This window comes from Phyllostomus hastatus, unplaced genomic scaffold (assembly GCF_019186645.2).
Source record: "Phyllostomus hastatus isolate PE091 unplaced genomic scaffold, TTU_PhHast_1.1 phas_contig_81, whole genome shotgun sequence".
Taxonomy (NCBI): Eukaryota; Metazoa; Chordata; class Mammalia; order Chiroptera; family Phyllostomidae; genus Phyllostomus; species Phyllostomus hastatus.
Genome location: NW_025333962.1, coordinates 2,696,862 through 2,715,867, shown reverse-complemented (window position 1 = coordinate 2,715,867; position 19,006 = coordinate 2,696,862).

Here is a 19,006-nt window from a genome sequence, read left to right as displayed (position 1 = left end):
GGGTGGGAGGGGGTATGCAGGGCAGAGGAGAATGAAGGGGGGAAAATGGGACAACTGTAATAGCATAATCAATAAAATATATTTTTTTAAAAACCTGCAATTTTTCTGAAGCAACATCCTTTCAAAAATGCAAAGATTAGCCTAATTCCTTACTTAACATTACATGTGCTCCTTCCTAAATATCAAAACCAAAAATCAGCTTTATTGGAGGGAATTTGTGACCTGGCCTTTGACTTCCTGCTCTCACTTCTCAACGTACTATTATCAAAGTTTCTCTCTGAAACTTTCTTCACACCTCCATGGCCTTGCAAAGGTTAACTTCTTTCCTATCTACTTTGTTCTTTACACAAGTTCTCTAACCTCTTATTGTCCTTCAAAACCCCTTTCACAGGTGCCTATTTTGATGACCCAGGTTGCATTGAATGTTGCTTTTATGCATTTTTCTACCCCTGTGGAAACAGTTACTATGTATCAAATTTTATTTGAATGCCCTTCTTCCCTATATCAGTCAATCAGTAGTTGTCTTTCACCATGGACCCCTTGCCATCTCAAACACTTTGGTTCTTCATGAAGCTAACTGAACAATAAGATATTATTAGCACATAACAGTCATCAAAGACAGTAAAAGTCTCTAGTAGTTGAAGAGCATAAAATTATGCAAAAAATCTAACAATTTTTAGTATCAAAGGTCTTTACAAAAATAAATGTTTTTATTCTTGTATTGTTGCTCAAGTACAGTTGTGTCTATTTTCACTTCACCACTTTCCCCCACCCCACCTACACCCACCTCCCACCTTCAATCCTTCCCCTCTTTGTCTTTGTCCATGGGTCCTTGAGAAAAGGTAAGATAATATTTTAACTAGGCTTTGACTAATACTATATTTTGGGACAGATTTTCTGCTAATTGCTTACTATATGTATAGACTCATACAACCATCAAAAGAGTCTAATAGTTTTGACTTTTTTTGTAATTTTTAAAGATTTTATTTATTTTTAGAGAGAGGGAAAAGGATGGAGAAAGAGAGGGAGAGAAACATCAATGTGTGGTTGCCTCTTGTGTGCCCCACGCTGGAGACCTGGCCCGCATGCAACCCAGGCATGTGCCCTGACTGGGAATCAAATCAGCAACCCTTTGGTTTGCAGGCCCATGCTCAACCCACTGAGCTATACCAGCCAGGAGTTCAGACACTATCATCTTTGTGTTATTTTTAAATTTTTCTCTATTTTCATTTTTCCTCCTTATTGAATTCATAGGGGTGAAATTGATTAACAAAATGTTACAGGTTAAAACCAAATAAAGATGACATATGTAATTGGCCAAATCTTATGTAGATTGTCACTAGTAGATCTAAACTTTAATTCTAAAAGTAATTCAAACTCTCCCACTTCTAAGTGTGTGTGTGTGAAAGCAGACACATGCATGTGTTTTCCATACATATTAAGACATTTAAAAATTACACCAAATTTCTACCACTGGGACATAGTCTTCATTGTGGTGTCTCTAATGACTTGTTTTTACATAAAGAGGAAAACAGAAATAAGAGCAGCCTACTTTTAATCTGTATGGCTAATGTATAGGAAAATGTGCTATTTGTCACTTCATTTTTATTGTTTACACTGTTATAGATATCCGATTCCCTTGCCACACCATCCCCTCTGGCCATCACCACACTGTTGTGCATGTCCATGGGTCACCCATGTATGATCTTTGGCTAATCCCTTCATCTTCTTCCTTCAAGTTTCCCCTTACCCCTCCCTGCTGACAACTGTCAGTCTGTTCCATGTGTTGATGCCTCTGATTCTATTTTGTTCATCAGTTCATTTTGTTCATTAGATTCCACATATAAGTGAGATCATATGATATTTGCCTTTCACCAACTGGGTTATTTTACTTAGCATAATAATTTCTAGGTCCATCCATGCTGTACCCAAAAGATATGAGTTCCTTCTTTTTTACTACCACTTAGTATTCCATTGTGTAAAGGTACCACACCATTTTTTATCCACTCATATACTGATGGGCATTTGGGCTCTTCCCAGAACTTGGCTATTGTAAATAACTGCAATGAACATGGGGGGGGGCATATATTTTTTCTTTTTTAATATTTTTCCACATTTTTAAAATTGTTGTTCAAGTAAAGTTATCTCCATTTCCCCCACATCACTCCAACCCACTCCAGCCAACCCCACTTCCCTCCCTTGATCCTACCCCCTTTTGGTTTTGTCCATGGGTCCTTTATACATGTTTCTGAAAACCCTTTCCCCTTTCCCCCCATTATCTCCTCCCACCTCTCCTTTGTTTACTGTCAGTTTGTTCTTAATATTCTTTTCAAACTGATGTTTTGGGATTCTTTGGATATATTCTTAGCACTGGAGACCCTGAGTGGAAAAAAATTCCATTTTAAATTTTTGAGGAAACTCCATTTTGTTTTTTATAGTGCTTGTACCAGTCTGCGTTCCCACCAACAGTGCATTAGGGTTCCTTTTCTCCACAACCTCACCAGTGCTTGTTGTTTGTTGATTTACTTATGATAGACATTCTGGAAGGAGTGAGGCAATATCTCATTGCAGTTTTAATTTGCATCTCCCTGGTAATTCACTAATTAAATATTTAAACATTTAAACTAATTAAACACTAATTAGACATTGAACATTTTTTCATATGTCTATTGGCCATCTGTATGTCCTCTTTGGAGAAGTGTCTATTTAGATCATTTCCTCATTTTTAATATTGATTGGATTGTTTGTCTTCCTGGTGTTGAGTTGAAGTTCTTTATATATTTTGGAAATTAACCCTTTATCAGATATATTATTGGCAAATATGTTGTCCCATTCAGTGGGTTCCACTTTCATGTTTTTTTATTGTTCTGCAATTACAGTTGTATCCATTGCCCCCAATTACTCCCCCATGCCCTACCCTCACCAGTTCCCAGTTAAATACCTCCCACCCCATTGTCTTTGTCCTTGGGTCCTTTATACATGTTCCTTGACCTGACCCTTCCTTCTTTCCCCCCTTATCCTGCTCCTGTCTACCCTATGGTTACTGTCAGTTTGTTCTTTATTTCCATGTCTCTGGTTCTATTTTGCTCGCTTGTCTGTTTTGTGAGTTAGATTCCAATAAGTGAGATCATATGATATTTGTCTTTCACTGCCTGGCTTATTTCACTTAGCATAATGCTTCCCAGTTCCATCCATGCTGTTGCAAAGGGTAGGAGCTCCTTCTTTCTTCCTACTGCATAGTAATCCATTGTGAAAATGCCCTACAGTTTTTTGATCCACTCATTTACTGATGAGCACTTTGGCTGTTTCCATCACTTGGCTATTGTAAATTGTGCCACTATGAACATTGGGGTGCATAGGTTCTTTTGAATTGATGTTTCAGGATTCTTAGGGTATATTCCCAACAGTGGGATCACTGGATCAAAAGGCAGTTCCATCTTTAGTTTTTTGAGGAAATTCCATACTGTTTTCCACAGAAGCTGTTTTCCACAGTTTGCATTTCCACCATAGTAGGGTTACTTTTTTCCTACAACCTTGACAGCACTGGTTTCTTGATTTGTTAATGATAGCCATTCTGACTGGTGTGAAGTGGTATCTCACTGTGGTTTTCATTCACATCTCTCTGATGGCTAGTGATGCTGAGCATCCTTTCGTATGCCTCTGGGTCCTCTGTATGTCCTCCTTGGAGAAGTGTCTGTTCAGGTCCTTTGCCCATTTTTAATTAGATTATTTGTCTTCCTTGTGTGGAGTCCTGTGAGTTTTTTATATATTCTGGAGATCAAACTCTTATCAGAGGCATCATTGTCAAATAAGTTTTTACATACAGTTAGTTCCATTTTCATTTTGCTGATGTTTTCTTTAGCCATACAGAAGTCTTTTAATTTGATGAAGCCCCATTTATTTATTCTTTCCTTTATGTCCCATGCTCTATGGGACATATTAGTGAAAATATTGCATGCAATATCTGAGATTTTTGTACCTATGTTCTCCTCTTGGACTTTTATGGTGTCACAATTTATATTTGAGACTTTTATCCATCTTGAGTTTATTTGTGTGTATGGTGTAAGTCAGTTGAGTTTCATTTTTTTTTTCATGGAGCTGTCCAGATCTCTTAACACCATTTGTTGAAGAGGCTATTTTTGCTCCATTTTATGCTGCTGCCCACTTCGTCAAATATTAACTGACTGTATTGACATGGGTTTATTTCTGGGCCCTCTATTCTGTTCCACTGATCTATGTGGCTGTTCTTATGCCAGTACCAGACTATTTTGATTACTGTGGCCTTGTAATACAGTTTGATAACAGGTATTATGATTATTTTGTTTTTCTTTCTCAAAATTGCTGAGGCTATTTGGGGTCATTTATGGTTCCATATAAATTTTTTAAATGTTTGTTTTATAGCTGTGAAATATGTCATTGGTATTTTACAATGACATATTTCAATAATTTACAATAGCCACCTGCTGGAAGCAACCTAATTGCCCATCTATAAATGAGTGAATCAAAAAACTATGGTACATTTACACAATGGAATACTTACACAACATAAAGAAAGAAGGAGCTCCTACGATTTGTGACAGTATGGATGGAACTGGGAACATTGTGCTATGTGAAATAAGCTAGATGGTGAAAGACACATACCTTATGTTCTCACCTGTAAGTGGAACCTAATCAATGAAATGAATAAGCAAGCAAAATATAACCAGAGACATTGAAATAAAAAACAAACTGACAGTGAACAGAGGGGAAGGGGAAGAAGGATAATGGGAGAAAATAGGGGAAGGGTCATCAAAGAACATGTATAAAGGACACATGGGCAAAGCCAAAGAGTATAGGTATGGGGGTGGGTGGTGGGGATGGGTGGGGCAGGGGGCCATGGTGGGGGTAAAATGGGGACAACTGTACTTGAACAACAATAAAATTTAACTGCAAATACTTATACAATGGGAAATGAACTCAGTTGAGTGGGGTCTATTCCAGGGGCACAAGGATGGTTCAACATACAAAATTCAATCAATGTAACACAGCACATTAACAAAACAAAGGAAAAATCATATGATCTTATTAATAGATTCAGGAAAGGCATTTCCTAAGATACAACATCCATTTATGATTTAAACAATAAAATGGTTATAGAAGGAAAGTACCTCAACATAACGAAGGCCATATATGATAAACTCTCAGCTAATATCTTAGTCAATGGTGCAAAACTGAAAGCCTTTGCTGTAAAATCAGGGGGGAAATGTCCACTCTCACCATTCTTATTCAACATAGTTTTAGAAGTCCTATACAGAGCAATTAGACAAGAGGAAGAAATCAATTGCATCTGAAGTGATAATGAGGTAGTAAACATAACAGTGTTTCAGGTGACATAATTCTATGTAGAACCCCTCAATATTTCACCAAAAATTATAGAAACAATAAACAAATACAGTAAAGTTGCAGGATACAAAAGCAATATATAAAAATTCACTGTATTCTTATATACTAACAATAAGATTTCAGAAAAATAAGAGAGAGAAGGTGAAAGAAGGTGAAGGGATTAGCCAAGGAACATATATGCCTAATCCATAGACTCAGACATCAGTGTGGTGATGACATGAAGGAATAGGGGGTGAGGAGTGGTGGAGGTGGGCAAAGGAGTAACAATGGAGGCATCTATAATAGTGTAAACAATAAAAGTAAAGTTTAAAAATTTGTTTAGCAATTGCAACAAAAAGAATAAAATACCTAGGAGTAAACTTAAGAAGGATGTGAGAGATCTATATTCTAAAAATTATAAATCATCATTAAAGATTGAAAAAGACAATGAAATACAAGGATACTTTGTGTTTGTGAATTGAAAGAATGAATGTAGTTACAATGTCCATATTTCCCAAAGTAATATACAAATTTAATGCAATCCCTATCAAAATTTCAATGTCATTTTTTAAAGAAATAAAACAAACAATCATCAAATTTGTATGGAAACACAAAGGAGTCCTAAGAAAAAGAATGAAGCTAGATATGGCACTATCTGACTTCAAATTAACTACAGAGCTACAATAATCAAAATAGCATGGTATTGGCAGAAAAACAGATACACAAACCAATGGAACAGAACTGAGAGCCCAGAAATAAAATCACATGTATATGGGCACATAATTTTTGACAAATGAACTAAAAACACACAACGGAGAAATGAAAGCCTGGTCAATAAATGGTGCTGGGAAAATTGGAATGCCATATGCAAAAAAAAAACAAACAAAAAAATGAGGTGACTAATTTGTCCCCATGTATTAAAATTAATTGAAAATGAGTCAAAGGCCTAAATATAACACCTGGAACTCTAAATTACATAGTAGAAAACATAGATACTAAACTCATGGACCTTGGTCTTGGAGAAGAATTAATGACTTTGACCTTGAAGGCAAGGGAAGTAAATACAAAAATAAATGAATGGGACTCTATCATACTAAAAAGCTTCTACACAGCAAAACAACCAACCAACATAAAAAAAAAAAGTCAAACAATTGAAGGGATATGATATTTACAAACAACAGCTAAGACAAGGCATTAATATGCAAAATATATAAAGAAATCATACAACTCAACACTAACAAACAATCCAATTATAAAATTGGAATATGACCTGGACAGTTACTTCTCCCATGAATACATACAAATGGCCAACAGATATATGCAAAGATGTTCAACTTCACTAGCTATTAGGGAAATGCTAATCAAAACTACAATGAGATACTAACTCATCCCTGTTGGGATGGTTATTAACAATAAGACAAGTAATAACAAATGTTGGAGAGGTTATACAGAAAAAGGAAACCCTCATTCACTGCTGGTTGGAAAGCAAACTGAAATAGCAACTATGGAAAACAGTAGGGCTATCCCTAAAATAAGTGAAAATAGAGTTCTCATATGACACAGCAATGCCTCTCCGGGGCATCCACAAAAAAAAAACAACTTGAAAATATTTATTTGCAAAGATATAAGCATGTTGACCAAAAATAGAAACAACCAAAGTGTTCTTTGATGGATGATTGGATAAAGAAGATGTGGCACATATACACTATGAAATACTGTTCAGCCACAAAATAACTGTCATTTGTGACAACAAAATGGACCTCTAGAATATTATAAGCAAAGTCAGTCAGATAGAAAAAAAACTAAGAACCACATGATTTTACTCATATGCAGGCTATAAAACTGAAACTCACAGATACATACAACAACATGGTAGTTACCAGAGGGAACGGGATTTGGGGATAGTAAAGGGTAGAGTGTGCCAAATATATGGTGATGAAGATTATTTGAATTTGGTGATGGGCACACAATGCAATCTACAGATTGTTTCATAAAAATGTACACTTGAAACCTATATGATCTTATTAACCAATGTCACCCCAATAAATTTAATTTAAAACTTTAAAAAATAGGAACAATTATATATTGATAAAATAAATTGAGGATGAAATATGGAAGGATATATCACATTCATGGGTTGGAATGATTAACATTGTTAAAATGTGAATGCTACCCAAATCAATGTACATAGTCATTGAAATCCCTATCAAAATTTCAATGGCATTGTTTAAAGGGAACATATAATCCTAAAATGTACTGGGAACCACAAAAGATCCTGAATAGCCTAAGCAATATTGCAAAAGAAAAACAAAGCTGGAGGTATTATTCTCCATGACTTTATACTCAAAGCTGCAGTAATCAAACAATATTATACAGACACAACAAATAGAGAAACCAAAAATAAACCTGCACTTAAGATGAAGGAATAGGTAGATACACTGTGCCTCCTTACAAAATCAAAAGAAGGACAACAATAAATTTAAAAATAAAAACAACAAGAACTGCCAGAAAATCAAAATGTATGGAAGTCCAACAACCAAGGAGTTAAAGAAGAAACATTCACCCAGACCAGTAGGAGGGGTGGATGGGCAGCCAGGATGGAGAGGACTCATGGCAAGGCAGCAGCTGGAGGACAAGGGCTGACAAGGTGGCAGCAGGTGGACCCAGTGAGGTGGCAACTGGCAGGGGGTTGAGGCAGCAGCTGGAGGTCCCACAGTTGCATGCAGAGGAACCAGGAGGAACAACTGGGGAGCAAGACAGACCACGCAATCCAGGTTCCAGTGTGAGGAAATAAAACCTCAAAATCTCTACTGAAAAAATCTGTGGGGGTTGAAGCAGTGGGAGAAACTCCCAGACACACAGGAGAGTTCACTGGAGAGACCCACAGGGCCCTAGAATGTACACAAAACCACCCACCCTGGAATCAGCACCAGAAGGGCCCAATTTGCTTGTAGGTAGTGGAGGAAGTGACTGAATGTCAGCACAGAGTTAAGCAAGCAGCACTGTTCCTTCTTGGACCCCTGCCCCACATACAGTGCCACAAGATAGAGATGAGGATTGCCCCACCCGGGCAAATACCTAAGGCTCCACCCCTTGCTAAATAACAAGAGCACCAAGATAAAAGGATAAGGCCCCAATTAAAGAACAGATCAAAGCTCCAGGAAAAAAAACTTCCACCCAAGATGGAGGCATAGGTAGACACACTGTGCCTCTTTGCACAACCAAAAGGACAGCAACAATTTAAAAACAAAAAACAACTAGAACTGACAGAAAAATCAAACTGTATGGAAGTCCAAGAATGAAGGAGTTAAAGAAGACACATTCATCCAGACCGGTAGGGGGACAGAGAAGGGCAGTGGGGCAGAGAGGACTCATGGCAAGGGGCTGACTGGAGGAGCCGGGTGGGCAAGGTGGCAGCTGACGGACCCAGCAAGGCGGTGGCTGGTGGAGCAGGAGGTCCCACATTCTCGCACAGATAAACCGGGGGGAACAACTGGGGAGCAAAATAGACTGAACAACTTAGGGCTCCAGCGTGGAGAAATAAAGCTCAAACTGTGATTGAAAACACCTATGGGAGTTGCGGTGGCAGCAGGAGAAACTCCCAGCCTCACAAGTGAGTTCATTGGAGAGACTCACAGGGTCCTGAAATGTACACAAACTCACTCACCTGGGAATCAGCACCGAAGGACGCACTTTGCTTGTGGGTAGCAGAGGAAGTGACTGAAATCCAGCAGAGAGTGAAGGAAACACCACTGTTCCCTCTCAGACCCCTTCCCCACATACGGTGTCACAATGCAGCCACATGGGTTACCCCACCCTAGTGAGCACATAAGGCTCCAACCCTTACTATGTAACAGGTGTGCCAAGACAAAAAAAAAAAGCCCAAATGAAAGAAAAGATCAAAGCTCCAGACAAAATACAACTAAACAACAAAGAGATAGCCAACCTATCAGATGCACAGATCAAAACACTGGAAATCCGGATGCTCACATGATTGCTTGAATTTGGTCACAAATTAGATGAAAACATGAAGGCTATGCTAATTGAAATAAAGGAAAATGTATGGGGAACCAGTAGTGATGGGAAGGAAACTGGGATTCAAATAAACAATTTTTGGAGCAGAAGGAAGAAATAAACAATCAGAACAGACTGAAAAAACAAGAATTCAAAAAAAATGAGAAGCTAGGAACTTCCAGGACAACTTTATGTGTTCTAACATCCAAATCATAGGGGTGCCAGAAGGAGAACAACAACAGCAAGAAATTGAAAACTTATTTGAACAAATCATGAAGGAGAATTTCCCCAATCTGGCAAAAGAAACAGACTTCTAGGAAGTCCAGGAAGCTCAGAGAGTCCCAAAGAAGTTGGACCCAAGGAAGCACACACCAAGGCACATGATAATTACATTGCCCAAGATTAAAAATGAAAGAATCTTAGAAGCAGCAAGAGAAAAGGAGACAGTTACGTACAAAGGAGTGCCCATAAGACTGTCAGCTTTCTCAAAAGAGACCTTGCAGGCAAGAAGGACTGGAAAGAAGTATTCCAAGTCATGAAAGGCAAGGACCTATATCCAAGATTGCTCTATCCAGCAAAGCTTTCATTTAGAATGGAAGGGCAGATAAAGTGCTTCTCAGATAAGTTCAAGTTAAAGGAGTTCATCATCACCAAGCCCTTATTTTATGAAATGTTAAAGGGACTTATCTAAGAAAAAGAAGATCAAAAACATGTATAGTAAAATGACAGCAAACTCACAATCATTAACAACCACACCTAAAACAAAAACAAAAGTAAATTAAGCAAACTACTACAACAGGAACAGAACCACAGAAATGATCACATGGAGGGTTATCAACAGGGGAGTGGGATGGAGAGAGAGGGGAAAAAGATACAGAGAATAAGTAGCATGAATGGTAGGTAGAAAATAGACAGCGGGGAGGTTAAGAATAGTTTAGGAAATGTAGAAGCCAAAGAACTTTTATGTACAACCCATGGACATCAACTAAAGGGGGGGAATGTGAGTGGGAGGGAGCGTGCAGGGCAGAGGGGAGTGAAGGGGGGAAATTGGACAACTGTAATAGCATAATCAATAAAATATATATTTTATAAAAGCTCCAGAAAAAATACAAGTGAGGAAGAGGTAACCAACCTATGAGATGCAGAGTTCAAAACACTGGTAATCAGGATGCTCACAGAAATGGTTGAATATGGTCACAAAATGGAGGAAAAAGTGAAGGCTATGAAAAGTGAAATAAAGGAAAATGTATAGGTAACCAACAGTGATGGGAAGGTAACCAGAACTTAAATCAACAGTTTGGAGAAGGAAGAAATAAACATTCAACAAGAACAAAATGAAGAAACAAGAATTTTTTTGAATGAGGAGGGGCTTAGAACCTTTCAAGACAGCTTTAAACATTCCAACATCCAAATCATAAGGGTAACAGAAGGAGAAGAACAAAAGCAAGAAGCTGAAAACTTATTTGAACAAATCATGAAGGAAAACTTCCCCAATCTGGCAAAGGAAATAGACTTCCAGGAAGTCCAGGAGGCTTGGAGCATCCCAAAGAAGTTAGATCCAAGGAAGCACACACCAAGGCACATCATCATTACATTACCCAAGATTAAAAATAAGGAGAGAATCTTCAAAGCAGCAAGAGGAAAGGAGATAGTTACCTACAAAAGAGTTCCCATAAGATTATCAGCTGATTTCTCAAAAGAAACCTTACAGGTGAGAAGGAGCTGGAAAGAAGTACCATACTTTTGGACTATAAGATGCACCCCCCTCCAAATTTGGGGGAAAATAGAGTGCATCTTATAGTCCAAATGTAGCTTACCTGGCTTGCTGTTGTGGGGGGGGATGGCAGTGGAGTGGGGTCACAGGTTATTAAATATTTTACCACATTTTTTGCTTCAAAAAATTTTGTTTCATATTTTCCTCCTCTAAAACCTAGGTGTGTCTAGTCCTAAAAATATGGTATCCAAAGTCATGAAAGGCAAGGACCTACATCCACGATCACTCTCTCCAGCCTTTACTCTCTCCAGCAAAGCTATCTTTAGAATGGAAGGGCAGATAAAGTACTTCCCAGATAAGGTCAAGTTAAAGGAGTGCATCACCAAGCCCTTATTATATGAAATGTTAAAGGGACTTATCTAAGAAAAAGAAGAAGAAAAATATGAACTGTAAAATGACAACAAACTTACAGCTATCAACAACTGAACCTAAAAAATAAAAACAAACTAAGCAAACAACTAGAACTGGAATAGAATCACAAAAATAGAGATCACATGGAGGCTTATCAGTGGGAAGAAAAGGGGAATGGGGGAAAAGGTACAGGGAATAAGAAGCATAAATGGTAGATAGAAAATAGACAGGGGGAGTTTAGAATAGTGTAGGAAGTATAGAAGCCAAAGAATTTATATGTGTGAACCATGGACATGAACTAAGGGTGGGGGGATACATGTGGCAGGGGTGTGCAGGGCAGATGGAAATAAAGGGTAGAAATAAATGGGACACTGTAATAGCATAATCAATAAAATATGTTAAAATTTTAAAAAGAGAAATAAATTAAAATTTTTTAAAACATAAGACAAAGATAAATACCATATAATTTCACTTATATGTGTGTCTATTAAAAAATAAATGAACAAATAAAACAAGATAAAAAAAGTAATAGAACAAATTGATAATTTCCAGAGTGGAGGGGTATGTGGGAATGGGTAAAAAATGTAAAGAAAAATAAGACGTGCGAACTTTCAGTTATAAAATAATAGACAATATTGTAATAACATTGTATGGTTATAAGACTTATAGTGGTGATCACATTGTAAAGGATATAAATGTCAAATTATTGTATGGCACTTCTGAAAGTGAAATTAAAGTGAAAGTGAAGAGAAATTAATATAGTAATATATGTCAACTATAATTAGGAAAATAAGCAATGGTTACTGAAATAAAAGAGATGTAAGGACCTCAGAAATAAAATGGTTTGATTGTCTTCCTTCCCTTGCCCTTTCTTTTTGTACAAATATGGGATGACTGAATAAAATTATTGGGAAAAAATTGTTTAAGGGGTTTTGTTTAATTTATTTTTTAAATATTTTATTTATTTATTTTTAGAGAGAGGGGAAGGGAAGGAGAAAGAGAGAGAGAGAAACATCAATGTGTGGTTGCTTTTCATGTACCCACCACTAGGGACCTGGCCCAAAACCCAGGCATATGCCTTGACTGGGAATTGAACAAGCGACCCTTTGGTTTACAGGCCCACATTCAATCCACTGAGCTACACCAGCCAGGGCTGTTTAATTTCTTTAAATCCTCACATATTAAATTATTAACAAACAAAGGGAGACTAGAAATAACATCTCTCAACCTTCTAGATTTGTAAGTTTGCCACATAATTCCTCCTAATCACTCTTGGCTTTGTTGGAACTATAATACAATTCCTTACATATGTATATTTATACTTATATATGTTGTAAGTGTGTTGAGATGTGTACTTTTCTCTTACTCGATATAGTTTTTATGAAATTGGTAAATGGAAGTTTTGGGGTATTTTCAACTTCATGGAAGTCTATATAATTTCTAAGAATCTTTGATTTACTTTTTTTCTTTTACATCTGTGGGGTTAGGGTTTTCACTAACAAAACAACAAAGCACTAACTATAGGCAAGTGTATGCTCCAAACATGGAAGAGAAAGGCCTTAATTGGAAGATCAGTGTTCAGGGGCTCATTGCATAAGGCTTTGGGGATTCTTGCAAAAACTTTTAATGAGTTTAGCTAAATTACACACCCACAGAGACTTGTTAAATAGCCTCCCAATTAGCATGAGTTAAAACTGTATCTTTTCCTCTAGAAACAGTGGTTAATTGGACCCTAATCTATTAAAGGAATTAAGAGGAATTTTCATGGTTCAGTAAAGATCCTTTATTAGCAAACTTAAAGGAGATAAAGTTGTGGTTGCTGTGACAACACCTGGCAGAGAAAGAAGCCTCACAGCAGTCAAGCGTCCTCTCTCTGAAGAGTACACCAAAGCAGTTGTCTGTCACCAGCTTGTGTTTGGTGTACAATAGTTATCAATTACATGTTAAGCTTTTAAGAGTAAAACACTTTTTTCTGCTGTATGAATATAAAGGCATGAAGCCAAAATGGGTTAACTTAACTCATAAATGAAAAGAAGTAGGCTGGTTTATCAGTCTTAAATAAAAGTACAAATTTTCACTTCAAAATGTAATTAGTGTATCATCCATTGTAATAATGCATCATTCATTATCACAGAGAAGACTTATCATATCCTGTATAAGAGAACAGACTGAACAGACTGAGAGTTCCCCGATGGGAGTGTGTTTCAGGATCTGGGTGAAGGGGGTTGAGAGGACTGAGTGGACAGATTGGTAGTTACGAAATAGAAATAGCCACTATAGGGATGTAAGGTACAGCATAGGTAATATTGTATTATGCAGTACATCATTCATTATCATAAAGAATATGATTTACAATCTTCCTCCTAAAAATATGCTGATGGAATGAATGATGTCAGCATCTCTTTTTCACCATCTCTCTTTAAAATGGGTCATTATGTATTTATAAAGAGAGATTTATTTTGGATAATCTTAAAGACTTCTAAAGATCCAAGTAGAGAATTGGCCTCAGTTTTATACCATCTCATCAATCTTACAGATAGATAGAAGTATGTTTCAAATTTAGAATACTTTAACAAAATGACCAAATGTATAATACATCTTAAAATATTTCAAATATACAGATGAGTAGAAATAATATAACACACATTGAGAAAGCTGGCACCTAGGTTATCATACAATTTTTATTTACCATTGATACTTTTGAAAAATAAATATAACATCCAGATAGAAATCAGACCTTGTAGTACCTTTCCTAACCTCTTTCCTGTGTTTCCTCCTATTGTTGCAGCAGTAAACGTGAAGTCAGTATTAGTCCCTCCCCTTGTTCAGTGGACACTATGTAGATTTTCTTATTCAAGCTTCATTTCAATATTCTTCTGGTTGGAATACTACAAAAAAGTTTCCCCAGGCTTTCTTTCTTGGTCCTCTATAAATGTTCACTGTTTGGCCAGTCTGATGTTTGCTTCAGTGATTTGAGATGAATAAGCAAATCACAGATCACTTCTATCATCCTCTGACATTTGTTGCCATAAATCAACATTTTAAAGTGGGAACAGCAACCTTCTCTACATTAAGCTTCCAGCACCATGGTGTTCCTGTGTGGGTTAACTCTTCCTCATGTTGAAGCAGAGGTTGTGCAGTGCAGGTCATTTCTAGATGCCTAGCACAAAGTCCTTTACTAAACATTTTTTTGTTTCGTTTCCTGCACTAACAATGACAGAGGGGGGAAATGCATGGTCTCTGTTTGGGCTAAAGTGTGTAAAGCCAGAAAGATTACTTACTATTGCTCGAAATACTATAATACTTTAATAAATGACATATTATGCTTTTTATTACTATGCCTGCATATATCACAACAATTTCAATGTAGACATCTGAGGATAAATGCAATAATGCATTACTCATGGGGTTATGGAATTTTATTTTATACATTTCTACCACAATGTGTATCTATCAATTCCCAAATTTTAAAAAAAAATTGAGATCACAAGACAGTTGTGAAGTAGATGGGAGCTGAGCCTACTTGCTGGTGCACCCAAGTGGCATGACACTTAGCTGATCTTTAAAAAAAACAAAGTGAACAGTCAACATAATCTTAGCTGATATGAAGTTTGGAAGTCAAAGCTTGCAGAGGGTGCTTCAAAGTGGGTGGTAAGGAGGTTTTATAAGTGGACCTGGAAAATCCCCGAGTGTGGCACCAGAAACCACGGCTGGCTGCCCTGGGGACAACATCCAAGGAGAGACCAGTCAGGGACAGCAGCCTGGCAGCCCTCCCCTCCCAGGGCAGGGAATCCACAAATTCATGCCAGGGGTGATTTGAATGCATAGAGTCACCTGGGAGAAACAGGATGCACACGCACACAGCTGGTGGCATGCCCTAGCTGGGGAGGCAGTTGCTGGCAGGGACAGTGCCAGAGGGGGGGCGGGGGATATCCTGGCGGCACCTAGAGCTGAGAGAAGAGGTAGGCTGCAACTGGCTGTGACTGAGATACTCTTGACTTGCCAGAGAGTTGGAATGTTGGAAAGCTGAGCAGTGGCTTGGGACTGCAGTGGTAGGGCCCAGGGAGAGTTTTTTCAAAAGGGGAGCTGAGGAGTGCTCGACAGGAATCCTGCACACACACAGCTGCACAACCAAGGTGGGAGGACTGTGAGCGTTATCTGCTCCCAGCCAGTACATATGGGCAGTTTGATCGAGTAGGTGCAAAGTGAGGTGGTTTCTAGGCTCCAGCCTGGCGCAGCAGCGCAGAGTGGAGAATGCGAGCTGCAGCATGCTGTGAGAGCAGTGGGTTGGGAACTGTGCACTGCACCTGAAATTAAGTGGGACCAGACTGGGACACCTTCCTTGGCAGAGCCTCCGGGAAAGGAAAATTGAGCCCAGTCTCCCAACTCAGACAGGAGCAGGGAAGATCTGTGAAACCGGCTCGGCAGGCATAACAACCTGCAGGAGGCTTTGCCATAAGAGTAAGAGAGCAAGACTAATGCCTAAAAGGTCCAAATTTGAACTCCCCACAGGGAGACAAAGTACCCTGTGTCCTAGGGCCCTATTTCACTGAGACCATCAAAACAGGAAGTTAAGAAAGGGTGCAACAAGGGGGATTCAGCCTTTGCTCTCACACAGAGCTGAAGACTTCACCAAGAAGGAGAGAACTGACACTTTTACACAGACTGCCCAGACCCCTGTGAAACAGACTGCTATTTCAGCAGAAACTATACATTATTTGAAATAAACTGAGACAGATTAAAATGGGAGATGTAGGGATGCACCCACAATTTTCCCAGAAGACTGAACAGTGCTTCCCAGGGGAGACACAGACTTTACCCTCTCGATTGAAACAGAAATTCCTTCTGTAGGGAGGCAAAGGAGATACAGGTGGTATTGACAGAAGTTGGATGACCCACCCTGCAACCATGAGCTGATATAAAACCAGAGACAGATTCAGAAAGAAGTCAGAAGGTGAACACCAAAAGCTTAGATGAATTTCACCTTGCTCTTCATCAGAATTTGTGTTTTTTCTTTCCTTTTTTCCTTCTTTTCATATAGCATTTTTAATATTTCCTATTTCACTTCATATTCCAACTAACTCACTACTCTTGATCATTTATTTTTTATTATTTTTATTCAGATTATATACTTTTTCATATTATTGTTATTCCAAATCCCACACAGCACCCTTCCCTGGACTTACTCCATTTTGCCATCTTCCTCACCTTTCATACTGTTGTTGTAAGCTTTATATTCTCTCACACTACACCATGTTCCTATTCTTTACTCTTACTATTTCTCCACCATCTAACCACACATAAGCACTCTTCTTTCTTAAGTCAGCTCACATTCTTTTCCCCTCTTGTAATAGCCTTACTTCCTTTCCACCATTATAAATTGTGGCTAGTTGGGGGAAATACCATAGTTATTGCTGTACTTCTCCAATGGAACTCCTATTTGTTCACTATTTGTTTGTACTTTAAATCCCATAGGATACTCTCCCACTGTCTTACTCCACTTTTCCTTCCTCTTTCCCCTGATCAGTTGAGTGAAGAATTTATTTTAATTTTTTTCTCTCTGTCTTAGCCTGGCTTTACTCCTTACTCTTATTAGTTCGCCTCCCATATCTTCTCATTATCATTTTTCTTTACTGTAGACATCTCATATTCACTTTCTTGTTTTATAAAACATTCTTATTCCCTTTCCACCTTTATTAAACTTAATTCAGCTGTCATTACTATTGACCCTGATGTGTTTTTTCTGTACTTACACTCCTATTGGTCCAATAACTTTTTAATTTTACAACTTTTCAAACCTCAGAGTATACTCTTCCCTTTTCTTACTCCACTTTTGCCGTCACCCTTCCATGTTTTACATACATTTTAAATTTTGTTCTCTCCCTTTCTTTGCCTTGGTTCTGTCTCTACTCATCAATTCTTCTCCCTCTTCCCACTCAAAAACATTTTCTCCTCTTTTAGCCTTCTCATATTTCCTTTGTCCTATCTTATAATATTCTTTATATGTATAAACAATATTATATATAATATAGTCTTTATATGTACTTTATATAATATTTTTATATAGACAGTCTTCTTTATAGATAAAGAATATTATATGAGCTCATATATATAATATGAAGCTCATTATATAAATGAGCTTCAGTTTTTTTGTTAAAATATATTTTATTGACTATGCTATTACAGATGTCTCATTTTTTTCTCCCCTTTGCTCCCTTCTGCCCTTACACCCCTTCTCACCAGCATTCTCCCACCTTAGTTTTCCAAAATATATAAAGAACTCACATGACTCCACTCCAGAAAGACAAACAATCCAATTAAAAAATGAGCAAAGGACCTGAACAGACACTTCTCCAAAGAGGACATACAGAAGGCCCAGAGACATATGAAAGGATGTTCAGCATCACTAGCCATCAGAGAGATGAAAATTAAAGCCACAATGAGGTATCATTTTGTTGGGGTCCACCCTGCCTGGTCTCAGGAAACTGTAACCACCCATGACTAAGGCTGAATAAGAGGCCTCCAAACCAGGAGACACTAAGGAGACAAAACTTATTTCCCTGTCATGAACGCTGCCTGTTCTAATGCCTGGCTCCCTTTGCATGATCGGCAGTCAATGACAGGTAACAATTCTCTAGGAAAGAGGATGAATCTAAGACAGATGCGATTGCATGGGAATGCCCTAAGGGGAGAAACTCAGGGGACTGTGGAAATGAAGGGGTGATCGACATCGACCCCTGCCCACTTTGTCAAAGCCTGAATCCTTGAGAAATCCAAGTCTCCCAGCTGCCTTTGTCTCCTCTGCCTGACTCAGGCCTGTGGAAATAACAGGGGCGGTACAGTCCAGACCAGAGTTGGGGGACCCCCGGGGTAATTAAACCTGAGACATAGAATATGCAAAATCCTGTGAGATCTGCTTCCTGGAGGATGTTCTTTAATTAGAATGTGAAGGCACAGGCAGGAAATGAAACTAAGCTTTTAAGTCCTGTAGTCTTTTTAAATGATAAAACCCCAAAATCTCAGCCCAGAATCCCAGCAGGAGATCTGCCAGCCCCTTTCAAAGCTAACTACTTGTTTTATCTTCCCTGCCAGACTGTAATTCACAAACTGTATCTGTATTCTTAATAAAAGCCTGCTTGGGCAGGAGAATGGTGCGCTGTCCACTAGAGAAAGTGGCCATTTCGTCCCTATTCCTCCACAGGACTCGTCGTCGTCCGTGTGTATGTTTTCTTGTGTTTTGAGCATCTGCAGCAGCGATGGATACTGCTGGCTGGTATCCATCACATCACTTCACTCTGGTCAGAATGGCCATCATTAGCAAATCAATGAACAAGTGCTGGCGAGGTTATGGAGAAAAGGGAACCCTAGTACGCTGTTGGTGGTAATGCAGACTGGTACAGCCACTATGGAAAACAGTGTGGAATTTTCTCAAAAAACTAAAGATGGAACTGCCTTTTGACCCAGCAATCCCACTGCTGGGATTATACCCCTGGGATCCTGAAACAC